Source organism: Etheostoma cragini, chromosome 8, assembly GCF_013103735.1.
Source record: "Etheostoma cragini isolate CJK2018 chromosome 8, CSU_Ecrag_1.0, whole genome shotgun sequence".
Classification (NCBI taxonomy): domain Eukaryota; kingdom Metazoa; phylum Chordata; class Actinopteri; order Perciformes; family Percidae; genus Etheostoma; species Etheostoma cragini.
The window spans coordinates 24,024,953-24,034,534 of NC_048414.1; the positions used below are offsets into that span (position 1 = coordinate 24,024,953).

The following is a 9,582-nucleotide window of genomic DNA, read 5'->3' on the forward strand; positions in this document are numbered from 1 at the left end:
GTCCAATTTCGATGAGCTTGTGCAAATTGTAGTCTCAGTTTCCTGTTCTTAGCTGAAAGGAGTAGCACCCGATGTGGTTTTCTGCTGCTGTAGCCCATCTGCCTCAAAGTTCGGCGTACTGTGCGTTCAGAGATGCTCTTCTGCCCACCTTGGTTGGAACGGGTGGTTATTTGAGTCACTGTTGCCCTTCTATCAGCTCGAACCAGTCTGGCCATTCTCCTCTGACCTCTGGCATCAACAAGGCATTTCCGCCCACAGAACTGCCGCTCACTGGATGTTTTTTCTTTTTCGGACCATTCTCTGTAAACCCTAGAGATGGTTGTGCGTGAAAATCCCAGTAGATTAGCAGTTTCTGAAATACTCAGACCAGCCCTTCTGGCACCAACAATCATGCCACGTTCAAAGTCACTCAAATCACCTTTCTTCCCCATACTGATGCTCGGTTTGAACTGCAGGAGATTCTCTTGACCATGTCTACATGCCTAAATGCACTGAGTTGCCGCCATGTGATTGGCTGCTTAGAAATTAAGTGTTAACGAGCAGTTGGACAGGTGTACCTAATAAAGTGGCCGGTGAGTGTAAATGGTCACCTATTTATTTTTATTGATAATACAGTTATGGTCTTTGTTTTACATAGACATATACATTGTACATTCATTTAAGAATGGTTTAATTGTGTGTACTGCAGTAGCCTACACATACTATACATGAAAGCATTGTTAAATTATATGAATGAATTTAATATGGAACCTTGGGCTAATTTAATCATTCTCCAGACACAATACATAGTCATTTATATGTGAAATTAACATAAATATTAACCAGTTAGTTAAAACACATTTATCCTCAATGGATACTGAGCACACACTACAACAATAAGCTTTATATTTAATGTCAACAAAAAGATTATACTGTAACATTTTGAAAATTACCATTTACATTTAATACAGCACACATCTGAACCGATGTAATAAGACAAACCTTTTGAAACCAACTTGTGAAATTTGGTGACATCAGTGCTTTGGCTCAAACGTTGTCGGTAAAGTTAGAAAGACATTCACAGATTTGAACTTCCAGGATCAATTACTATATAGCAAAATGTTAAATCATGAATTACTCATCTTTCATACAGTAGTAAGGTTAACAACAAGCTACAAACTCGGTTTTCTTCCAAACGAGCAGTCCCTCAACCGGGACAAATAACATTGGTCTGTACAAACAGCCGTTGGAGAAAGTGCTTAACAACCGTATAAATTCAAACACCGAAATAAGATCACAAAAATGTTCGTTAATTTAATGATAAATAAGGTATTGTCTTCAAACTTACCTCACTTATTAATTGTCTACTGGTAGTTGTACTACACCACCTACTTAAAAAAAAAGCTTATTATAATTTTGGTGTATTTGTTTTTGCCAAAACCATTTAATATATATAGAATAAACGATGATTCAGGTCTCCAAAAGGGCTACACACATAGAAGGCCCCCTGCGGGTTGTACTACAGCACTTATTTTTCCAAAATAGGCATATGCATAATTATGTGGGATTTCTGTTGCCAAAACCTTCAATAAATGTCATAAAGCTTCATGTCTTCAAATGGATTTCACACATAGTTGTACTACACCACCTTTCAAAAATAGGCATATGTATAATTTTGTATAAATATATATGTATAAACTTTATTGCTAAAAACATGTAATATTGTAATAATTCAAAAAATTCTTTGCATACTTACCTCCCTCCAACCTCTTAGAAATGGTTGAACCAAAACCAAATTACTTTTCAAAAATAAACATGCATACTTTTGGGGTATATTTATCTCAAGAATATTATGTTACATAGAGAAATATCTGACAAAATACAGGGTAAGTGGTTCTATTGCAACAAATACGTGAAGTTTATATAAACCGTATACCGTAAACTGTTAGATCTATCCTAAAGACAGCATGTTGTACACAAACTGCATGACAAAATCGAAACAATTGGTGACATCTTTCTGAAAGGTGTGGGACAGACACACACCCCCACACACACACTAAATGTTGCCATTAAACATGATTTGACATTTAGAAAGTAAAAATGTTACGTAAAATTGTATGCAAACTGACAAACAAAAAAGTTGTTGAACTAAACTTAAATGTTACACATTTCATAATGACTACATCTGCAATGTTAATTTCGCCTTAGAAAATTTCAGATTTGTATTAATTATGTGAATAATGGAAAAACCACTTGTATAGCTTTTGTTTACTTTTTCTGGGTGTGTTTAATGTTGCCTTATATACAGTTTGTGTATAATTACCATTGTGGTAGTAGTTTACATTTTGTCTCTTGTAGTTATCCAGACCTAAACCCCAAACTACATCTACCTACATCCTCTTTAGCTAGGGCTGTTACACAACACAATCCTGTTTTGGTTTGGCATTTGTGCTGCTGTCATTCCAAGGCCCTGCGTGTGAAACCATCTTGTGCAAGTTCCACACTGAATCTACACAGACATAAGAAAATGTAAACATTTGAAAACCAGTGATGTATATAATTGGACATTTGATTACTATAATGTTGTCTCTGGAATTTTAGTCCAGATTATTACAATATTATCCAGTATTCAGATTATGTCTTGATGTTTTAAATCAAATAAACAATATGTCTCACCCAAACGTAATCTCCAGCAGGTTCGGGCAGGTTTTTATTTCCACAGAAGGAACAGAACTCATGCTTGGAAACTGAAAAAGAATAATACAAGTATATTACTGTTAACGTTATAGTAAGTGTTTAACGTATAAAATATTCTGAAAGATACCTGATGCTCTGAGAATTTCTTCTGCCATGAGTGTTCTTTGATTTTTAAGACACTCGTTTGATGAGTCAATCTGAAACAAGTGCCAAGTGTTCTTCTAAACTTAAGTTTCGACACTTGAAAAAGAGGTAAACCAGTGTAACAAAAGGTGAACAGGTGAAAACTGTTTTAGCCACGCAGATTGTGCGCAGGGGCCATCTGCGGGGCGGTGCACATGGGAAGGTAAGGAGATGGGTACATGGGCAACAGCCATACCTCCACTGGGTTAGCGCGACACCTCCCACTCAATCTTCTCGTAGCAATGCCCGGAAATATCGCACATTCAGGTGGGCTGGTCTCCAACTTGAGCTTCCACCAGTATGACAGTTTTGAAGTCTCCACTTTGTGTGGCTGGACCAAGCAACAGGTTGTTTGGCGTGATGTATTGGATGCGCTCTTCTCGGCTCTGAACTCTGGTGTTGATGAGCTTCTCATTGGCAGCTAGCTGGAGCAGTGACAGGAACTCACTGAAGGTAAGGCCTTCTACATTGCCAAGACTTTGGAGGGCCCTGTTGGTGATTCTGACAGCAGCTTTGGTGGCCCCGTTTTGGTGAGGTGAATTGGCCGGAAGGATTATCCACGTCCATGTGTCTCATTTCTGGCAGGATACTCTTCAAGTGACTCTTTGTTCTGTCAACTTAGGTAAATGCACATCTTTCAGAGCGGCTTTTGCGCCGACAAAGTTTGTACCAGGATCAGACCAGATTTTCTGGGGATGACCTTGGACAGCGGTGAACCTCTGGTAAATGAGCAGGAAGCTGATGGTTTGTTTGCTAGCTCAACATGGATCACTCGGCTAGACATACAGCAAAATACGATGCCCCATTCTATCATGGTTACTCTTTTCTTAAAATCATCCTTCACATGGTAAGGTCAAAACAGGGCAACGGATGTGAACTTGAATGGTGCAGCAGGACATGACCTCTATTCAGGTAAGTTTCCCATTATTTGTTTGCAGGTTCTTGCATAGAATGCTAGAATAATAATTCTAAAGACCAGGCTGTTCACAGTGTCCAAAACGTCGTTTTCCAACCAGCCGACCAGCCAGGACACCTAAGGGGTGAGTCTTTGGAAGTTGAACATATTGTGTGTGCACACCGAAGATCTCAGACTCAGGGGGGTGCCCAAGGGCTCCAAACCTGTGAGTTTGAAGTTGTCTTTAACCTCATTAACGTTTTATTCCACAGTTTTAAGGAACCTGCCCGTCTCTTTCTTTCTCCTTTCATTTCATTTTTATGTAGCAGGGTTTTATTTGGCCTATTTGAACAGGCTTTTTATTTGTTTTTTAACAGTTTTTTTCCACATTTGGTTTCCCTCCATTTTATTCCCTCCCTTTTTATGTGCAGCCGGGTCGGCCATTTTGCTGGTCCTGTGTGGGTGATATTATCGGCTTGGGCCGTCCTGCAGCTTTGTGGCAAATATGGCAATACCACTGCAAAACAAGTTTTGACCGCTGGCGTTGGCCCCGGGGGGTGGGGCTGTGGGGAGGGTGCAAACCATCGCTCCCCTCCTGCCCTTTCCTCGGGAGCCACAGTTCACCATAACTACCTCCACACCAAGGCATATTTCAAACCGTAGTTGTTCCTCTCCGAGGTGACTTAACCCGCTGTCCGTCAAGGAACTCCGGCGGCATGGGTTGGCTCGGGCTGGGTCCCTTGGCTGCATCCCTGCCTCCTCCCCTCCACCACCTGACACAACAATATAATAACCAATGTTGCTCTAACATGTAGTGACACCATCTCACCTCTCTCACCTACAGAATCCATTTCAGCATATAAACAGCAGAGGGAGCCAGAGGCTGCAGGGCCCTGTGGGGGAAACCCAACCACTGAGGTGGATGTGAAACAATGATGAGAAACGGACAAATAAAAAGCAAAAAGCTGATCCCACACTACACATCTGAGTTATCCACCTCTAACCCAAACAGGGCCTCCGCGGCGGCACCTGGCTCCCCAGGGCACCCGGAACCACACACACACCCATGCACTTTTAAATAAATACAGGACTGTTCGCTGGAGGTGGGGAAGCGGACCCTCTGTTTGGGGGACTCCAACCTCTCACGCATCCCCTCTTTCACAGACCCAGACATACAGGTTGACCGTTACCCTGGAGCTACCTTCCACCACATAACAGCCATCTTAAAGAAATTACACCCACAACCAGACACACAGCACGTCATCCTTTCAGCTGGACTTAAGAACTGCCTTTCCGAACACAAACAGACTACTATACTCAAACAGCTACAGCAGATGGTAAAAACTGGTCACACTACTTTTCCAAACGCCACCATTTACATCCCTGTAACTTTTACAACAGGTTGAATCCACGCCAGCGGGCACGACTAACCACCCTCATTAATCCAAAAACCTCAAAATATATCTTCCTCGCAGAAATCAATCCACTTCTTTTCCGGACAGCCAGAGACAACATCCACTGGACAGCAGACACAATCGGGATGTTGATCAAGTATACTGGAAAGAACAATTAAACTATTAATGTGGACCAACTGTCACAGTACAACCCCGCACTCAAATATAACCAATCTTTCTGCTGTTTTCTCCCTCACACCTGCACAGCTAGAGATCCTGGAAAAGGGCCTCACCTTCATCCCTACACCCAAACCTCCTACCCGGCCGGAGCTCAGGGGGGACCTACACACCTTTCACAGGAGGCTTAAACTCCTAGATCACTTTCAGGGAGGACAGAGGCGAGAACCTGTGCTCTTCACCGGACCTTCCTATTGGGAACCACACTTTGACACAATATTACCACAAATAGCACAATTAATCAATAAAAACAATCAAGCACTCACACATTGGCGCCCCTTTCCACACAGAACACCCAACATTAGTCAGGAAATCAAGCAGATTATTAATTCATTGGGTAATAACAAACACATAGTCATAAAACCTGCAGACAAAGGGGGCCAAATAGTAATCCTAAAAGTGATCCTTATCTAAAATGTTTTATTATTATTTATTTATTATCGTGTGGCACTTTTTACCTTTTTAGCACTTTTTTACCGAAGCACTTATCTACTAATTTTAATGGTATGTGTACTTTTTATCCTTAGGGGGAAGTAATTCAAACTGTTTTTTACTACTTTTAAATGTTTTTTTCAAAAGTAATTTATGTCAAATAATGATTATCATATATTTAAATAGCATTTTATTTCTCTACTTAACTCTTACTCTCTTTATATTTATTTTAGTCATTAATTATTTTATTTATCTATATAACTTCCCCCCCACACACACTTTTTTTTCTCTATGTACAGTGTATATATATTTTAATTATTGTAATTATTTTCTTTATTGTAATTATGTGGTAGTGTCTCGGGGAGATTTGCCGGAGCAGGAGTAGAGGAGACCCTTTATTTAAAGTTTTATGTTCCCACTGTCCGTCCTGTCCTGTGGTTCTGACCCTGCTCTGAACATTTGGCCTTCTTTTAAACAGCTTTTTAGAACCAAGCCAGGTATTTTAAGGAGGTTTTAAGTGTTTTATTCACACCGGTTGTCCCCTTGTGCCCGTGCCCCTTGCAGCGCCCATCTACCCTAACCTAACCCTATCCCCCTAACCCTAACCCCCTAATCCTAACCCTTTGGCTTTGATGCTGTCACTAACGACTGGAAAGCAGCAGCTATTTCGCAGTATGTCCTGAGCACATTAAGGAATTACAACTGGTGCGATAAACTGGTTGCGCAGACATACGATGGAGCCTCTGTCATGCCCTCAGAGCTAAATGGGGTGCAGGCAAGGGTTAAAGAGAAGGTGCCCGAAGCTATTTTCATGCATTGCTATGCACACAAGTTGAATCTGTTTTAGCCCACTCCACAAAATGCTTTTCCAAGTACAACACCTTTTTCAAGACAGCTGAGGGACTTTCTGCTTTAAAAAAAAAAATCAAAACCCACCTATCTCCAGGATGAGACCGTCAAACACCGCACCCCCAGAGTTTAGCAACCAGGTGGAGCTTCAAGGCTGGTCCAAATGATTTCATTTTACCCTCCAGATCTACGTGCCATATTTAAAGTAATCGGTGACAATCCCTACAACTGAGACGGCATAACATTGGCAATGACTGCTGGGTTTGAGTTGTGGCTTTCAAAACAGTCAACCTGTTTCCTACTGATGGCTTTTAAAGGGATCTTAAATGACACTAATGCACTCTTTAGCACCCTTCAGTCCAAAACCATGGGAATCGGATTCTGCTCGCATCAAAGACACAATTAGAGGATTTTGACCGTTTTCTTGCACACTTTGAGGACAAATTTGATGATGAAACTCGTTCACTGCGAGACACGAGACAGGCTGTCAAACAAAACAGAACAAGCTTGCATCTACTACTGCATTCTGGACAATGTTAATGTTCAGATGAAGACCAGGTTTGCGGCTAACTTTCCTGATCTAGATTTCCTTGGACTGGTAGATTGCAAAAAGTTTGAAGGCACGTTGCGCCAGTTTGATGACAGCAAACTGGAGAAGCTGACAAAAATGTGCAAGGTACTTTGACTTTGTCAAGCTGAAAAGTGATCTTGTGGGGTTGTATGGCTCACAAGAACTAAGGGGCAAATCACTGACACAGCTTCTTGACCTTTTAAAAGAACATTTTTTTTTTTTTTTATTTAACCTTTATTTAACCAGGAAAATCCCATTGAGATTACTAATATCTTTTTCAAGGGAGTCCTGGCCAAGACAGCCGCACAGATCACAACAACAATTCCATACATTACAATTTTATAACAATTTCCTAAAAACTATTTAAAACATTTACAGACCAAAGATTTAATTTCCAAACCTTTGAGCAAGAGTTTAAACTGACCGATTGCAACCACTTCCTTCAATTTCCAGAACTTTTGTAAATTGTTCCATGTTGTGGGGGCAGAATAGTGAAATGCCACCTTACCAACTTCTGTGCGGACACTTGGTACAGACAGTAGCAGTAAGTCTTGTGAGCGTAAAGAATACAGTGTATCCGCTTTTGGTTGAATATACTCACACAGATATGAGGGGAGCAGACGCAGAATACCCTTATAAATGAACATATACCAATGATTGAGTCTACGATTCTCCAACGCTGGCCAGCCCACACGTGTGTAAAGTTCACAGTGGTGTGTGCGAGGCTTACAGTTTGTGATAAACCTCAATGCGGCATTATAAACAGAGTCCAGTAGCAACAAGTAGTAACATGACTTGGAAGCAACAGTTCCTGAAACAACAAAGCTGCTGCAACTTATCCTGACGAAACCAGCAACTACAGCTTCGGTGGAGCGCACATTTTCCACCCTAAAACAGATCAAAATGTACAGTCGGAACTAGACCGGGCAAGCATGTCTTTCAGCCCTTGCCATTCTGGCAATTGAAAGTCAGAGACTATGCAAACTGAAGGCCGGTAAAGACAAGTTTTACTACGCTGTGATCGATGTATGAATCTGGTCCTGTTCCTGGTCCTCCTTTTTAGTAATACTTTGCAATCCTTAGCCACTCCTTCAGATTTCAAAAGCAGACATGGCCTTGGTTTTATACATTTAAACATTAGAAGCCTTGTCCCTAAAATGGATATGATCAATATCTGGGCTAATACAACCAATGCTGATATCATTATTATCTCTGAAACCTGGCTCAAAAAGTCTGTATCTGATGATATTATTTCTATTGAAGGTTATAGAGTTTATAGAACTGATCGGGTTGGCAAAGGGGGTGGGGTTGCCATATATGTGAAATCTAAGTTCATAAGCTCTGTAACCCTGTCACTAACTAAAGCTAACCAGTTCGAAATTCTGACCGTGAAAGTGAATATCTCAAAAAATTCGGATATTACAGTAGTTGGGTGCTATAGACCTCCATCTGCCTCAAAGGATGCTTTCCGATCTATATCCCAAATATTACATGAAATTAATGACTCTGAATTTATCCTTATGGGGGATACGAATTGGGACTGGCTTTATGGGAACTCTGATTGTTTTAAAGACTTGTGTAATGACCTAAATTTAGTGCAACTTATTAATGAACCAACAAGAATAAATCCCAAAGCAGAAATAAAATCCACTCTCCTTGATTTAATCATAACAAAATCTGTTTATAAATATACCTCAACGGGCGTATTTTGTAATGACGTCAGTGACCATTGCCAAAATTCTCAACGTAAAATCGTGCATCATCCTAAAAAGACATTATAAAAGTTTTGAACCACAGGCTTTTCTGCATGATCTGTATCACAGTGATCTCAGTAGGGTGTCTTTGTTTTCGGATGCTGAAATGGCATGGACATTTTTTCATTCAAGTTTTATTTCCATCGTAAATAAACATGTACCAATCAAAAGGTTTAGGATTAGTGGTAAGGACAACCCTTGGTTCTCAGACAGCCTATCAGAGCTAATCTGTTTGAGAAATAAAATGTGGGCACAAGCTAGATTCTCCAACTCCTCTGATGATTGGACTGCATTTAGAACTGTAAGAAACAAGTGTACTTTGATGATTAGAAAGTCCAAATCTGAGTTTTATTTGAAGTCAGTCACAGAAAACTTAAACAACCCTTTAAAGTTTTGGAAATCAGTTAAATCCTTGTCAGGTGCACGTATGACCTCAAACCTCCCTGAACAGATTCTCATTGGTTCAGATGAAATAAAGGACAAAGCAGCTATAGTCAATCAGTTTAATAAACCCTTTATTCAGGCGGGATTCATATTTGATCAAACCGTCAATAAATCTGTCCCATGTCCTGCCATGTCAGCATCTGAAAC

The 9,582-nt window shown here is 40.5% G+C and overlaps 1 long non-coding RNA gene across 1 annotated transcript; it reads right to left on the reverse strand.

Moving 5' to 3' along the window:
* Positions 1 to 2,281: 2,281 nt before the first annotated feature.
* LOC117948692 lies at positions 2,282 to 2,861 on the reverse strand. The gene is made up of 3 exons (XR_004657529.1): positions 2,804 to 2,861; positions 2,656 to 2,726; positions 2,282 to 2,488 (listed from the first exon to the last, which is right to left on the reverse strand). It is a non-coding gene; the product is annotated as an uncharacterized LOC117948692 (long non-coding RNA).
* Between the last annotated feature and the right edge of the window lie 6,721 nt (positions 2,862 to 9,582).